The sequence below is a fragment of the Lissotriton helveticus genome, chromosome 10 (assembly GCF_964261635.1).
Source record: "Lissotriton helveticus chromosome 10, aLisHel1.1, whole genome shotgun sequence".
In the NCBI taxonomy this organism is placed as follows: Eukaryota; Metazoa; Chordata; class Amphibia; order Caudata; family Salamandridae; genus Lissotriton; species Lissotriton helveticus.
Genome location: NC_136071.1, coordinates 232,461,857 through 232,478,087, shown reverse-complemented (window position 1 = coordinate 232,478,087; position 16,231 = coordinate 232,461,857). Strand labels below are relative to the sequence as shown.

General features: G+C 41.6%; 1 protein-coding gene across 1 annotated transcript in view; it reads right to left on the bottom strand.

Moving 5' to 3' along the window:
- The window catches only part of LOC144783987 (vomeronasal type-2 receptor 26-like), a 163,979-nt gene that overhangs the window by 42,079 nt on the left and 105,669 nt on the right, over positions 1–16,231 (bottom strand). The gene's annotated exons all lie outside the window — the stretch shown is intronic.

Genomic DNA, 16,231 nt, shown 5'->3' with positions numbered 1-16,231 from the left:
GCTAGGTATGTTTGGCATTGGTGAAAAACATTATGCCTATTGAGAACCAGACCCATCATAGAATATCTAGGGGCATATTATCAAGGGGGTTTATCTCCGCTTTTTTGGCTTTAAAAGCCAAGAAAGCGGAGATAAAATTATCTCCCTATTACCTAGCTGTCGCTAACACCAGTTAGCGACAGCTAGTAGGAAATAGCGACCATCTTGGGCCCCACTTTGCATGTCAGTGATATTTATCACTAATGACATGCAAAGTGGGCGTGCCAAGATGTTAGCGACTGGAAACAGTCGCTAACATCGCTATCTCCTATTACCAACTTTTGGAGATATTCGCGCTAAGCGCGAATATCTCCAAAAGCTAACACCTGCCCTGAGCAGTTCTTAGCCATGTTATCCAATGGGAGGTGGATGACATGGCTAAGAGCATTAGCTCGGTAATGCATGAATATCTCTGACTTTTCAGCGATATTCATGCATTGCGGCCGTTTTTTATCGCATTTGCGATAAACCTTGGTAATACCAAGGTTTATCTGCGGTAAAAATCGCCGCAGCTTAGCAGTAAAATTTGTCTCTAACCAAGCAATAGCGATAATTATCGCTATTGCTTGGTAATATGCCCCTAGTTCTTTACAAATGGATCAGTGTAAACACTTTACAGGCTAAAAGTAACAAATAAAAATAAAATTGCTTAACAATGTAAAATACCCATCTGAGAAAGTCAGTTGCCAGACAGTGGAAGATGCATGATAAAATTGAAATTAATTTGTACTAGCAAATTTGCTTGTGAACCAAAAAAGTCATCTGGTGAAAAAAATGTATTTGCATGAATCTCGATATATTTAAAAAAAAACATGGGCCATATGAATTGGTACATGCTTGTGCTACCACTCTCTTGTCTTTATCGATTATTGCATGTCATGGAAATTTAACATAATTACAATTGGTTATTCATGGATTCTCTTGTTTTTAAAAACGCAAATAAAGCTTTGGACACAAAAAATATGGGAATGTAAAACAACTCCCAATGAAATAGTGGAAAGACTTTCTGACAGTACATTGAACACCTTTGATCCAATCAAAGATTCGACAAGCACTAGTATCTTAAAGTAGTGTGGTTCCTATATTCTCAATAGGCTCAGCGCATTGGAATAACATACACTATAGTTTAGACGTAGGACTGAGGTCGACTAGGTCATTTGCCAAGGCTTGCTGAAATGTAACGAGCATAGACTTGTATGTACAAACAGTTCTCTATAGACATGAAGCCTAGTGTGGGGAATTTGTTCTGTCATTTATACATTTATCTATACTACTATTATAAAGAGAGAGCCCAAACATTTGAATTTGGGTAATGTCAAGAAGTACAGCACCAATCACAACACCCAATACAGCATTGGAAAGGACAGTTGCAGCAGATGGACATAGGCTATACAAGTGGCCACCATCTACATTTTAAAGGTAAAAGAACATTAGGGATAAAGTAGTCCCTTCTGGGCGTGGGCGTTGTGCTGTCAGCGATGGGCACGGCAAACAAACCTTCACAGGACTCCCTTGTGGCCGTGGGCGTTGTGAGAGGGGAGTGGACAAACAGCAAACAGCAATAAGCGCGGTATTCACGGGGCACGAGGCACGACATTCCCCGTCATTACTGGTAAGCAATATGGGCGCCATTCACGGGGCGCGAGGCACGCCATTCACCGTCATTAGTGCTACAAGCGAAAACGGCGTTGTAAAGTAAAACATTCACTTAACACCGTGGGGGCCTTGCCATTGTTAGAGGGGCGTGGCAAAACTTGAATGGGCGCGGCATTCACGGGGCGCGCAAACACCAATGGGCAAGGCTTAGAGGGGCTTGGCCAAACACCAATGGCCAAGGCTTCACGGGCCGCGGCATTGCTACGGTGCTCAGGCGGGGGCTCAACACACTCACACTAACAGCAGTGAGCACAAGATTTGCTTATTGCTCCAGTGCTCAGGCGGGGTATAAAGCCACTCAGCCTACCAGCGGGAATCACACCCTTCGCTTTTACCACTGCACAATTTACTCAGGGCCTCAAGCGGGGATTAAGGCGAATGAACGGACCAGCGGACATTACAAACGTTTGACAAAAGAATATTTCACACACGCCAATGGGCAAGGCTTCACGGGCCGCGGCATTGCTACGGTGCTCAGGCGTGGGCTCAACACACTCACACTAACAGCGAGGAGCACAAGATTTGCTTATTGCTCCGGTGCTCAGGTCGGGTATAAAGCCACTCAGCCTACCAGCGGGGATCACACCCTTCACATTTACCACTGCACAAATTGCTCAGGGTCTCAAGCGGGGATTAAGGCAAATGAACGGACCAGAACTTTGCAAATAACGTTACCGTCTATCACCAAGTTCAATAAACAGGTACATAACAACGTGTAAGGTCAATGGTAAATAACGCTCCTAAATTATTTTACCTTTTGTGATACTTTGTGGTATACCGTGAGATCTTACAATAAATTTTGCTTGCCTATTACAACCCTTTGCGCACATTCTGTTCCAGCCCCGGACAACGTTGGGACGGGCTGCTAGTACAGTATAACATTACATTCATGAAATGTCTCTGAAGTTTACAGAAAATTTTTCTAGAGCATCCTATAACTTAATATTTTGCTTATGATGATTAGGTCAAATATTGTCATTCAGGAAGTTTTCAAAAGAAATCTAGGGCCCGATGTAGGTCGGTCGGTAACGGCCGAAAATCGGTATTTTCGGCCGTTACCGACCGGTATTTAGTAAATGGTATGTAGGGCCCAGAATTTTACAGATTCGGTAAATTTACCGATCGGTAAATTTACCGAATCTGTAAAATACCGATTCGGTATTTATACCTATTCGGTATTTTTGATATGTAGGTGGGACTCTTCTGAGTCCCACAAGCCTTACAGAATCGGTATTTTACCATGAAATCCAACTTCATGGTAAAAAACCGATTCCGGTGTGCATGCACATGTGTGCATGCACACCTGTGCCATATGACAGGCAGACCTGCCCTTAGGGCAGGTATGCCTGCCACATGGCCCCCGAATCTTTTTTGGGGGTGCTAGAGGGTGTCAAAGTGACACCCCCTGCACCCTTGTCAAAATCGGTATTTACCGATTCGGTAAATACCGACCGGTAATGCCCCATTCATTCCTATGGGCTTCAAAGCCCATAGGAATGAATGGGGCATTACCGGTCGGTATTTACCGAATCGGTAAATACAGATATTTACCGATTCGGTAAAAGGAACATCTGGATGTTCCTACATATCCACCCCTTAGATTTACCGATTTTTAATTACCGAATCGGTAGGATTCGGTAATTAAAAATCGGTAAATCTATTTTACCTACATCTGGGCCCTAGTTCTCTAAGAATAGTTCTACTTTAAGCAGATTACTCTGTGCCAAAAGTTCCATTTTGGAAAAAGTTCGAATTTTTATCGCAGAAAAGTTCTCAAGTTAGATGGTTTGTTTTTAAACAATGAAGGCCGAATTTCAGAGTTCAGGGAACGCTGTGTGCATGAATCAAAAGCTATTCCCTGTGTCAGGAGAAAACATCAGATCGTCTAGGCTGGCAAAGAAACCATCCACCATAGTAGGTGAAAGTGGAATCACTTCAGTTAACAAATCAAATGTGCATAGATGAGGATCATTGCCGTCAGCATTTGATGCATTAGAAATGTCTGCAGTAAGCGGTACCTGTGTGCCTGTAGTTTCTTGTATCTCACCCTCAGTTAGACTTGCCGGTAAGACCTCAATGAATGCCGTCATCAGAATTGGCAGCCGTTGGGGGCAACACGATGCATGAGTCGTTACCGGGCCTAGCAAGGCGTCAACATCCGATGGCAGGACTGATGGAAGTGTAAGACAAATGTCCAACACGCATTCTTCTCCACAAAGCAGGCATCGTAGAACAGGTAAGATGCAATCTTGCCAGATTGGTCTGAATGATAGAAAACAGGTTGTGTTCAGATCTCTTAAACGAGCCAAGCCAAGAATCTGTGTAATTCTCTCACGATACCTCATGGCAAGGAGGGTTCCTTCCATTGTAGTCTGGGTATCGTCGGTGACCGGACTTGCCATATCGGAGCAGAAGGAATAAAAATAGAATTCCTGCTACGAGTCCCAAGATGATAGTAGGCCGACAAAGATGTAAGCCCAAATCTAAAACTTTCATCTGTAAGGGCGAGGTGGTCTCAAGGGTTTCAGTCTTTCCCTATCTGGGGGTCCTGTTTGATGAGACAGGGACGTGGGCTCCCCAGATTAGGGTGAAGCCTCTATCCTTGACCCGCTCCACGTCCGCCTTGTTGGGCTTTTCAAGGAGGTTAGGGGCCAGGCCAATGGAGGCACTTTTGAAAATCTATAATAGCAAGTGCATTCCCATCGCAACTTATGGGTCCGTCTTGTGGGGCTATGCCAATCTTGACAAAATTCAGACGGCTGAGAATGGACTTATTAGACATTTTCTATCTGTCCCAAATTCAACTCCCACCTTTTCCATTCATGAGGAGATGGGCCTGTCCTACATTACGGACAAGCTGAAATTGGCTCCCCTAGTTTTCTGGGCAGAAACATGGCTCAACTCAGAACTAACCTTGAACCATGTAATTTTGACGGATGTTGTTTCCATGGTTCACGCCATGAAAGTACCTTGGCTGAAATATCTAAAGAACACCTTTGCATCTCTGGGAAGACCTGAACTCTTTCAGGCACCACTTAGTATTAAGAGAGAGGATGTTAAATGGATTAAGCACAATTTTATGGAGAGGGCTCACTTAGACAAAGAGGAGATGGAAGTAGCGAAATCATCCGTTAGAACACACTTAGTGTTAACTACTACCTCCTCTCTGGAACCGTACCTCAAAATTGTCACTAAACCCCTACATAGATTTCTACTGACTAAATTTAGGTTTAATCTGATTCATTATATATTAGGTTGCTACCATTCGTGGGCTAAACCAGAAGATGCCCCCCCCTGTGACTGTGACAAATTTTCTAATCAAGATACCATGCATTTTATGATGTTTTGTGGGTTTTATGCTACCGAAAGGAAAAAAATATCTGAGACCAGTCTTGAGAGAGGCTGGCTTTATACAAGTCAGGGCCGCTTTAATTTATCTCCAGATGTTGGGCAACACTTATACTATCTTTAGTGTTGCAAGCTTCCTAGCGGCGGCATTTAGAAATAGGAACACACGAGTTTCACCGAATGTTTTATCTTAATCATGGTATCCATTTTTACTGTTGCAAATTTTATGTATATATGATGTCTAAAAACCATTAAAGACTCAGCTTTGTTTGTGTATATAAATGAATTGTTGATTTTTAACATGCCTGTAAATTTGTATTGCCTTTTATGATTTCTTGTAAATCGAATAAAGTGTATTTTGACTGACTGAGAGGCAGGCCGCCAAACACGGAGTGCACGAAGTTTGGAAAAATGCTGAGGACTGCTTCAAATGGTGTTAACAGTCCCGAAAAAATCGTCTTAAATACATGTGCGATGCCGCTGGTATCAGACATGTTTAAGATTTGACTTAACATTTCTGCGAAATGTACTGGCCAGTTTGTTGATAATAATGCATGTATCTCTGCAGAAGTCCTTGCAACTTGCAGATCATACATTTCTCTAGACGAGCACAGTGGCACATTTTTTTGTAAAAGAATGACTTTCATTCTGCTTATAGTATCAATTCGTATAGAAGAGATATTCAGTGAAGGCCATAATTCCGTCTCCCTGTCTGTCTTGCTCTTTGGATACAATACTTGCATACAACAAGTGACCCTGGATGACACACTAACGAGATAAGTATTTCCTGGCAACATGCCACAACAGCTGTGATCATGAAGCTTAACGTAGCTGCCATCACATAGCTGCCTGAAAATTGGTTCTATCACTGTGGAGGGAGTACCGTGCAGGTGGCAAGAGAGGTTATTTGCAGAACCGTCTCAGGCTCCGTGTAAATTAGTACCTTGGCACAAAAGTGTACCGCTTAGTGAGTTCTTACAATATTTACCACTAAGGAATACCTCCTTTCCCTTATTCCAACATTTGTGTGTGTATGGTAAAGTCCAGGTCAACTTAATGTATTCTTTACCCAACCTTTCATACAGGCCCGCTGGTATATGCTGTAGACAATACTCAAATTGGAAAATCGTCACTGATATCGTAATGGTGCCATGTATTATCCATTCAATGGCAGGCTTCTCAGAAACTGTCAATGGTAATCTTTCCAGTTTTTCAATGCTCAGCACCGTATAATCTGCTCCTTTTTGTGCCAAAGATATTTGTTTATCTGTAAGGTTAAATACAGAAAACAATGACGATGTGTTGATTAGACGCCATGGCACGTAGCCTGAACGAAGATTTTGCAACGTCCAGCCTAGCTGCATTATAGAACGTAATTGAGACTGGCCTTGTTGTAACATTAGCAAGTCCTGCTCTATTATGTCAATTGCAGATGATACAATGCTGTCCAAAGACTATATTCTCGAGGACAGAGTCGTTAACCCATTGTCCACTACAGAGAGAGCTTTCTCTAAATGAATACAATCAATTTCTCGTATTCTTTCTGCAGTTTCCATTTGCGTTATTTTCCAAGCTTCGTTGTACACAGCGTATATACCGGCGTATATGAAATGTTTTTGACGTGGTTTGCGAGGCCCCATTAAGAAATCTCGCAAATCATTGCCTTCTTTAAGTAAAGATAAGTGTTGCTTGATTTCCGGAAGTTTGGATGTCATTAGTCACTCGAGGCATAGTTTTTCTACACTGTATGTTGTTACTATCCCTGGATGTTGTCTCTGGGAATATCTTGGATCTGGCCTGTTCATTTTTAACCCCTGTGTTTTTTCCAGGAATCTATCATGACAGTTATTGGTGTCTGTGGGCCAGATTAACCATGTTTTCCAATCAGGATTAGTTCTGTTCTGTTTTAAAATATAGGGTATGTCTACCTCCTCTTCTGTAGTATCATTACAGTCAGATGTCGGTTTAGGTATAGACGGTTTATTTAAATCTTTTATCTTAGCCAGGCCAAGACAAGAAGTTTGCTGAACAGTGTCATGTAAAAACATTATTTGTTCTGGTATAATGCAGGCTCTGAACAGGGCTTCTAAACCTTGCACCTGCCAGTCTTTCGTGCCCCAGACAGTTTTTGTCTCAATGTTGTCTTTCCAGAAGTCAAAACCTAATGTAGTTTGCAGAATAAATTTGTTTAGTATTGGTCAACATTGTTTTCATTTTTAAAATAAAACATTTCTTGATTTGTAACATTAAACCCTGTGAAGTATGGAAACTTTTCATTGAACGTTTTTGAGCTGCCCTTTGGCGGCGTTGGACAATGTTCCCATTGATTATATGTAAAAACATTTCTAGGGTTTGCAGATTTATGCAAATAATGGTGACCATAATGATTAAAACAATACATTTGTTCATAATCTGATGAGCCTTGTAAGTATTCGTGTTCAGTAAATTTAGCTGACATTTCTAAATCTGACATCAAATTATTAATAGTTACAAAGTCCCAATCATCAGAAAATGTGCTTGGTGATACAAAGTCACTTAAAGAGATTTTGAACTGGTGCGTAATCTTCAGAAGCTCTACCGGGCCATAGATGTCATACTCAGTTCTGTCCCATGCTATACCACCAGGTATAGGAACGGGCGTGATGTTCACTGATGACAGATCTCTTCTTTCACGATGGGAAGATTTATGAGGTTCCAGGACCAAGTTGATTTTCTGACTTGCTGTGTCCATTGTATTATATTTTCCATCTACCATTTTTCCCAAGCTCCAAACCAGAATGAGCCAGAGAAGGAGGAAACGTACACCTAACACAATTCAAAATTCAATCCATGGTGAAACCAGATATATTTTCTCAAGTTGATGAAAGAGTCCTTTTATTTTTTCTCTGAAAGTTTTATTTGCTGGCGCATCTTCGGGTTCACTGGGATCCTCAGAAAATGTATAAAAGTTGATAAAATAGCCAGAGGCAGTTCTGTCAATTGTTGGAATTGCATCAGGATCTTTGGAGTTGCTTCTTCCTTTGTCATATTTGTATAGTCAGAGGCTACATCATTGTAGACAGGTGTTTCTCGACGAACTGTTATTTGGGTCTGAAGAGGCACGAGTTCCATGGCTTTATTGCATAGTCCTTCATTTCTTACTGCCGGTTTATCAAAGGTGATAAGTCTTTCAGTGTGAACCTCTTGGATAGTAGCAAGATTTGATCTTCTGCTGCATCTTGGGAGTCCACTGGGCCTACTACTTATTAATGGCCACATGTTGTGGTTTGACCAGGTCGATGGATACAACTCTGTTCTCCCTTTTTCCAGCAAGGGGCGGTAGTACTACAGATCTTGTTCCTTGAATTGCCAAGATAGGTACTGCTTTTCTGTAAGAAGGCCTAAATTCCTTCTTCACCGCGATCTCCTCTCTGACTAGATCCCCAATCTTTGGAATCCAGACAGGTCTTCCTGGGACAGGTGGCTTTTCTTCAGTGGATGTTGGCTTTTGTGTTGCGTTACTTAGACTTTTTCTTGTTTCGTTCAAGTCCTGTAAAACAGCCAAAGGATCTTTGACATCAAAGGGTTTTTGTTCCTCCACTGAAGTTTGACAATCAAGGTCTTCGATTATCATTCTAGTACCAAACAGTAATTCATATGGAGTGATTCCACCCAGAGAATTTCTTGGCAGATTATTAAGACTACGTTGGACACTTATTAGATGTTTGACCCACCCATCACCCGAACCTAATACCTTAGCTGTTATGGATTGCTTTATGTCACGCTTTTTTCTTTCCACTACCGCATTACCCTCAGGATGGAAGGGACTAGAATACCGCAATGCAACGCCCAAGTTAGCCATGGCCTCTTTGTAAGCTCCAGAGCTAAACACAGGACCCTGGTCAGAGTGTAGCGTGCCGATTGCGTATGTGCCGATAAAGACTCGCAAATCCTTTATAACAGTTCTGGCATCAGCTGAGCGCTGGGGCGACATCCAAATAAATCTTGTCCTAGTAGTTGTGGGACCGCATCCATTCAATATAACGTTTGCGTGTAGATAGTCTAATGCTGCCTAGCAATGGTATCTGAACTGGGCTGGCTGCACTGTATTCAGATATCTGGTGGCTTTCGCTGCTGCTGTCTCTGTTGCAATTATGGCAATAAATTGTACACATCAACGCTCATTCCCGGCCACCAGTACATCTTTTCTAATTCTATTAGAGATTTTAAGGTCCCTTGATGTCTCAGACCCTCTCCCATATGTGCTTCGTGTACCAAAGCAGCTCTCTGATTCCTGTTTGGAATTACTCTGTCCCCCACTCCAGGGATTCGAGCAAAAGGAACGGAGTTTTCATCAATTATGTATGTTTTACCAAGGATAATTTAAAGGTAACGCTGCATAGCTGCCTTCCATTGAGGTTTTTACTGCTAGAAACGTTTTACCGTCTATTACTCTTTTAGAGCGTTTGATTGTAGCTACGGAAGCCGTTTGCACAGCTGCCTTCGCGGCTTCATCAGCCAATGAATTCCCAGCAACGTGAACGCCATCACGCTGATGACTCAGTGTGTGAATCCCGTGAATCTTTTGTAGTTCTTTTTTCAAAAGAACGACTTTTTCCCAAAGTGTTTTATGCTTGATTGTGCCACCTTTTGAATTTTTGAAACCATTTCAAACCCAGTTCTGCAAGTGTTCGTTGTAAGATTCAACGCAGAAATTTGAATCGCACACTATTAGTGTGGGGAATTCGCGATCGGTATTTTAAAGTGCCATCTTGAAAGCCTGTAGTTCAGCTCGCTGTGCTGTACAGTCTCCTAGTGATTGAGTTTTAGTGACCATAGGTCTGAATTTACCTTCACGCCTGCGACCTTTAACAATCGCGCACGCAGCACTATAAGCTTGTTTACCCCCAATTGTGGGCTGTGCTGATCCGTCTGTATATGTTATACATCAGTAATGTTCTAGAGGCAGAATCTCGGTCGGCAGAGGACATTCGTACTCGTATTGTAGGAATTATTGTGTTTTTAAGTAGGGGTCAAACACGTATTCAACGCCTGTTGCAGCAAGAGAGTTTACCCATTGTATCCAACTCGGATGTAAAGCTTTTGCATTAGGAATGCTTGCTTTTGTCACTGTCTCTAAGGCAGGTACAGGTGTAACGTTCATTATGCGTTTACCCTGCGCTAGAGCTCTCTCCTTTGCTACTGCAGTTTGAACCGCAGTCAGAATTTTCTCTGTAGAAGTGAATTTTACTTCTGCTTGTGTGTACAAGTGTGATTTGTATGCTATTGGTACCTTTTCACCTTCATTAAAAGTCAGGTACATGAATCCGCATCTCCCTGGGATGATTCGGATCACAAGGTTGCGCACATTGTCGCGTGTCTCTAACTTTGTTTTTGCTAACATGTCTGTTTGCACTGAACGCAACATTTCTGTGTGTGTTTGAGTCCAATTAGTTGGTTTGAAATCAGGTTTGATTAGTTTGTGGAGAGGTTTAACCCTTTCTGTGTAATTCAGAACATAAGTTCTTCCAAAATTCAGGAAACCTAGAATTGACTGTAAGTTCTTCAGCGTCTTTGGAGGTTGGAGCAGCGCACATTTCTCTAGAAAGTTTGCTGCCAGGCTTTTTCCCTCACTTGATAACTCGTAGCCTAGAAATAGGACGTTGAGGTGGGCAATTCGTTATTTCTTAAAATTGAATTTGTAGCCCTCAGGGGCGAACCCAAGTATTATGGAGTTCACTCTTTTCAAGTGCCTGTCCAAATTGTCATCTGTAAGATAGATGTCATTGACATATGATAATGCCTCATCATCATATATTTGTAGTAACTCTGTTACTCTGGCTGAAAATAACCCTGGTCTATTCTTGAATCCCTGGGGTAGACGGCAAAATTGTCCCTGTGTCCCCATAATTGAGAAAGCGGTCAGATGCCTGCTTTCAGGTGCAATGTTTTGACTGAAAAACCCATTTGAAATGTCTAATGTGGTTTTATACTTTTTCCGCACAATGTTATTTATCAGTGCTGCACTGTGTGCATTTTGTACTGCAAATGTTTTGCAACAGGAGTTTAAATGTCTGTAATCCAAAACTATACGATATGAATTGTCTGGTTTGGAGACAGGAAACAAAGGATTGTTCATTGACAAGGTGCATGTTTCAATCACCCCTTGCTATTCAAGTTGATTTAAAATCTCCCTGACTTGTTTTTTAGCTTCTTGCTTGAATGGATACTGCCTCTGTGCAGTAGGTTGATTTTTAACTGGGTTTTATGGTGAGGAAAGTCCTCATCCCTTCCTGCATGATTTTTTTATAATGCTGGAGCCTGGGCCACAGCCCATTTTCTGGCATAGGTGTATTTTTTATGAATAGGAATGTGATTTGAGAAGGCTGGCATAATTATCTCTTCGACATGTGGGCACTCGCTGACAAAGTCAGGTCACCAGTCTTGTTCAGCTAAAAGAATGTCATAGCCCTTAGAGAGCTTCTCCCAAAAGAGTGCTCTGATTTTTCTATTTATGTCCCCCTCCATCCGGAGTGTTACTTCATATAACTTGTGGGGTACACTAACCCTGGTGTCGGCAGTTTCAACTTGAATGCATTCATTCAAGTCCACTGTCTCCAGATGATCCATCAGGATCCTGCGAACTATGGTGACTTCTGCTGCGCTGTCTAGCATTGTCTGGGCCCACTCCCCGTTCTTGAGTTGTGTCCTCAAGATCCTCGGCATGTCTGATCTTTATGCTTGCTACCTTCTTTTTGGTGAATTGAGTTTTCTTATTGTTTGGAATGTGCTGTTCTTCTTTGGACTTCACGTGTTCCTCTTTTTGTTCTGATCGTCCCCTCCTCTCGGATTTCTGCGAGGAAGTCTGAAAGGTACGAGAGGAACGAGTATCAGTATCTTGATATCTATTAGGTTTCCTTAAAGTATCCCTATTTCTAAAGTTATACCTTTTTTCAGAGGGCTCCCGTTGGGGAGATCTTCCACTGGACTGAGAATGTTTCTCTTTAGGAAGTGTCTGTTTAGTATTTTCCCACTTCTTCTTAGGATTAGTGGGATTATTTTTAATAAACACCTTTCCAGGATTTTCAGTTAGCTGGGGTTTTAATGGTTTCCCACCCAAACTATCTCTGCCTAGTTCTTAATATGATTTGTCAATAATTCTTGCAAGCTCATATAATTGGCCTGTTATATCTGTTTCTTTTAACTTTAGGCGGATTGCCACGGATGCTGCTTCACCTTTTATGTTCGCTAATAATATAGCTGAGACCTGTTTGAAATCTTTCAGTAATTTCAAACCTAGATTTAAGGCCGGTTTGAATCTGTCTCAGAACGTCTGGTATCACCGCCATGGACTGTACACCATGTGTTTTTGTGTAGATTGAAGCAAAGATTGTACCCCAAGTGTCGCAGTCCTCCATATGTGGTGCTATCCCCATTGGTAAACTGATTGTCAGAATTCTGTGTTTCTCATGAGGTGTACTATCAGGGAATACTGCCTCAATTTGAGTAATTTTTTGTGCTAACCAAAACGGAATTTGTTCCTGTTTGGCAGGCAATTTACCAATGACTGATTGTATAGTCTGTGGTGTAATTTTGTTTGTGTTCCCCTGGTGAGGGGTGTGCTATGGAATCCTTACAGTAGGTTGTATTGATAAGGTCCGCATAACATATTGAACTAATTGTCTATGAATTTTGATTAACTGTTTCAGCTGAGCTAACAGTCCTCGACCTGTCATATTTTCTATGTCAGGATGTGGTGTATAGCTGGCTAGTACTGGCCATGTAGCTCCTGGTCTACCTAGTGGACCAAGCCTGGTAATGTGATTTTCATGTTTTAGGGCGCCTTTAAACCAGAGCTGATGCTCTTGGTAAGTTAATGGAATCTCAATGTCCTCGTACGGAACGTATTCCTTTACTTTGTAGTAGTGGAACTCGTGTGTCTCTCCATCTGCTGGAGGAAAGGAAATCCATGAATAGAATACCTCTGTCTGCCGATATTCATGTGCCTCTATAACAAAGATTACTTTACCACCTCTCGATGATACTCCATTGTTTATGAGTTTGTAAATTATAGTTTTCCTTACGTTATGATTATAGCATCCGGGTCATTCTGTATCCTATTTCCGTCATCTAAAACTGCTTGTGCTACTGCTGCAGTTAATTCTTTGTCAGAAATCATTATTTTACTGACTGAAGAGTTTGCAGAACAAGTTTCAAGGAAACAAAGATTAGGTGCACAATATTTTTGGAACACTGTATCCTTCAACGTTGAACAAACCAAAAACTAATACATAGAATTTTCTAGTCCTACTCAGTTTTGGCGGATATTAGCCTTTCACTCACTCCAGACGTCTATTGGAGTTAGTACGGGAGAAAGGGGTCTGTGTGAAAATCACGACTGAGTATGACTCTAGGGTCTAGCGTTATTTATCACCTTACCAAACGTTGGGCGCCATGTAGTGTAGTTCCTATATTCCCAATAGGCTCTGCGCATTGGAATAACATATACTATAGTTTAGACGTAGGACTGAGGTCGACTAGGTCTCTATCGTATATATTACACTTAATTGTGAGTGCCAGCTAGCTCAGAGGTCATTAGAAACTTTCTCGAATTCACTAGAAGGGATTAGTTTCTGACAACCGCATAAACGTGACAACTTTGTTTCCCAAGAATAGGAAGTCGCGGAAGCAATAGATAACTATTTTACTCAGTCAATCGTGCATGCTTTGTTTCACCAGAGGTGCTGAGAAAATAGAGAGACGGGCGTTTTCAATAAAAGGTATTTATTGAACAGTCTTCTTTCTCAAGCATAAGAAATGTACTGCTACAATCGTAATACTGGTAATAAAGTACAGGGTATATAATACGAACAGTCTTATAAAGTAGTACTGTAAAAGCATGATATGGTTTCTAAGCCATAAGTTGCCTAAAACGTATTAAATACATACAGTCATCAAATGATGGCTAAAAGTACTCAACTGGTGCTTCTAAAATACGCCTACCCCGGTGTACCTGACCTAAGCCTAGCACAAGGGAAGAATTAAGTGAGGAGTAGTTTAAGTTTAGTATGTTTGCCAAGAATCTAATCAAGAATTCTCTATGGGTCTAAACAGCTCCGTACCTTGGTTTAGAATGAAGGAGGTCTTGTATCTCTCTCTCAGGACTCTATTTCCCAGCAGCCGGCAAGGGTAGCCTGGAAACACTGGAGCTGGATTTCTCGGCAGGAGAAAAGACAGAGTCTCTCAGTGCGCCAGCTGGAGGGTCGGCTTCCATCGGCACTTGCTGCTGCAGGGCGTCGGGCAAGTAGTTAGTCGATCTGCTCCAAACCACTGTGTGCTTGTCTGGGCACATCTAGGCATATTTATACTTTGAAGGTGTCGAGTTTGACGTGTGATTGGACTTAATAACGTCATCAAAGACTCAGTTCTTCGAAAACTCCATGATTTCCTAGATAAATTAGTATTCAGGCAAGGGGATGTCCCTAGCTGCTGAAGGCGGGTTTTTCTAAGAAATCGTTGTTGATTCTTGGAATTTTGTGGAAGTAGCCATGCCATATTTGGGCTGCATAGGCTCAGTCTAACTATGGTAATAATTTATATGCCTATACAAGGATAGGATAATCTATACCTATATAAGGGCATGAATCGGGAAAATTTACACTAGGGTCCTAGATTCATTTACAACAGTAACAAATAAAAATAAAATTGCTTAACAATGTAAAATACCCATCTGAGAAAGTCAGTTGCCAGACAGTGGAAGAGTCATGATAAAATTGAGGTTAATTTGTAGTAGCAAATTTTCTTGTGAACTAAAAAAGTGTCATCTGGTGAAAAAAATGTTTTTTGCATGAATCTCGATATATTAAAAAAACATGGGCCATATCATATTGGTACATGTTTGTGCTACCACTCTCTTATTTATTTATTGTTTTTTGGTCCTCATGCGCCAAAAGATATTCTCAGAGTACAGTGTCCATACCATCCACTGCGCAGCAGATAAGCCCCAGATTATTTAGTTGTAAACTCTGAAGATCTTGGTGGATGCGCTTTCTGCAGATACCCTCAAGGTAAAAGAAGTAGTCAATTCAGTACATCTAACTTGCCAACCACGGAACTGATCATGGGGTATTTTATTCTGCAAAGAGTCATGATCATTGGACAAGTTTTCCCTTTTTTTTTCTCCATTTTTAAATCATTTTTAATTCATTGCTACAACTTTTCCAGCCAGTTAATGCAGGGAATCGAAAAGTATTTATTTCTCTTCCAATCTACCCTATCTAAATTCAGTGTATATTTGATTGCATTTATCCAGTCTAAATAAGTAGGTGCAGTATCTTTTAACCAGGATTTACAGATTTCCCTACGTGCGAGTATACTTAAATATAACAACAACTTGTTGACGCCTCGAGGAAGTGATTCATAATTAAAAAAGATACCAAAAAAAATAAGTGGTACACGCACCTGTATATCAAAATTAAACAATATTTGTCATACCTTCAGATACTGTAGACCAGAAATTATGCAAGACAGGGCAGGTTAAAAACATGTGAACATCATCGGCTTTTTCCTGCTTACACTTTGGGCAGCAAGGAATTGAATCTTTCGAAAATTTAGAAAGCTTAGCAGGGGACCATTACACTCTGTGAAGAGAAAACAAATGGTTGCGTTTTAAATTGGCGGGAGAGACTGTGGTGTGTAGTAAGTCAAAACATACTTGGCATAACTCCTCCAGCTCTGCATCCGGAAAGTAGTCTCCCCATAGGTGGACTGGCAAGGTAAAGTCACCATCATCTGCTTCCAAGATAGTCCAATAGAAGATTGCTGTCTTAATCTTCCAGCAGGCTGGAGAACATGGCCATCTGCCACATTGCTGCGCTCGCGCTTTACCAGCGCTGTGTTTTTTAAACTCTCCTCGTTTTGGATTTTGGTTCGTTATTTGTTAAAACTTACCCCTGGTCTTAACTTCGTTGTTGAGAGCTCGCGCCCCTCTCTCCCCTTACTGCATTTAAAATCGCACTAGTGTGCCTCAAAGCACCACCACTTTGGTGGGTTCGGGTCTTGGGGGACTACTTTGGGCGCCATATTGGATTGGGGCACTTCCATCCGACGGCGGCCGCCATCTTTGAGCGGACTCGCGCAAGAGGGATGACTGGAGCGCCTATTTAAGGCGGTCCTTAGTGTGGCGTTGTTCTATACCATCTGCCACATT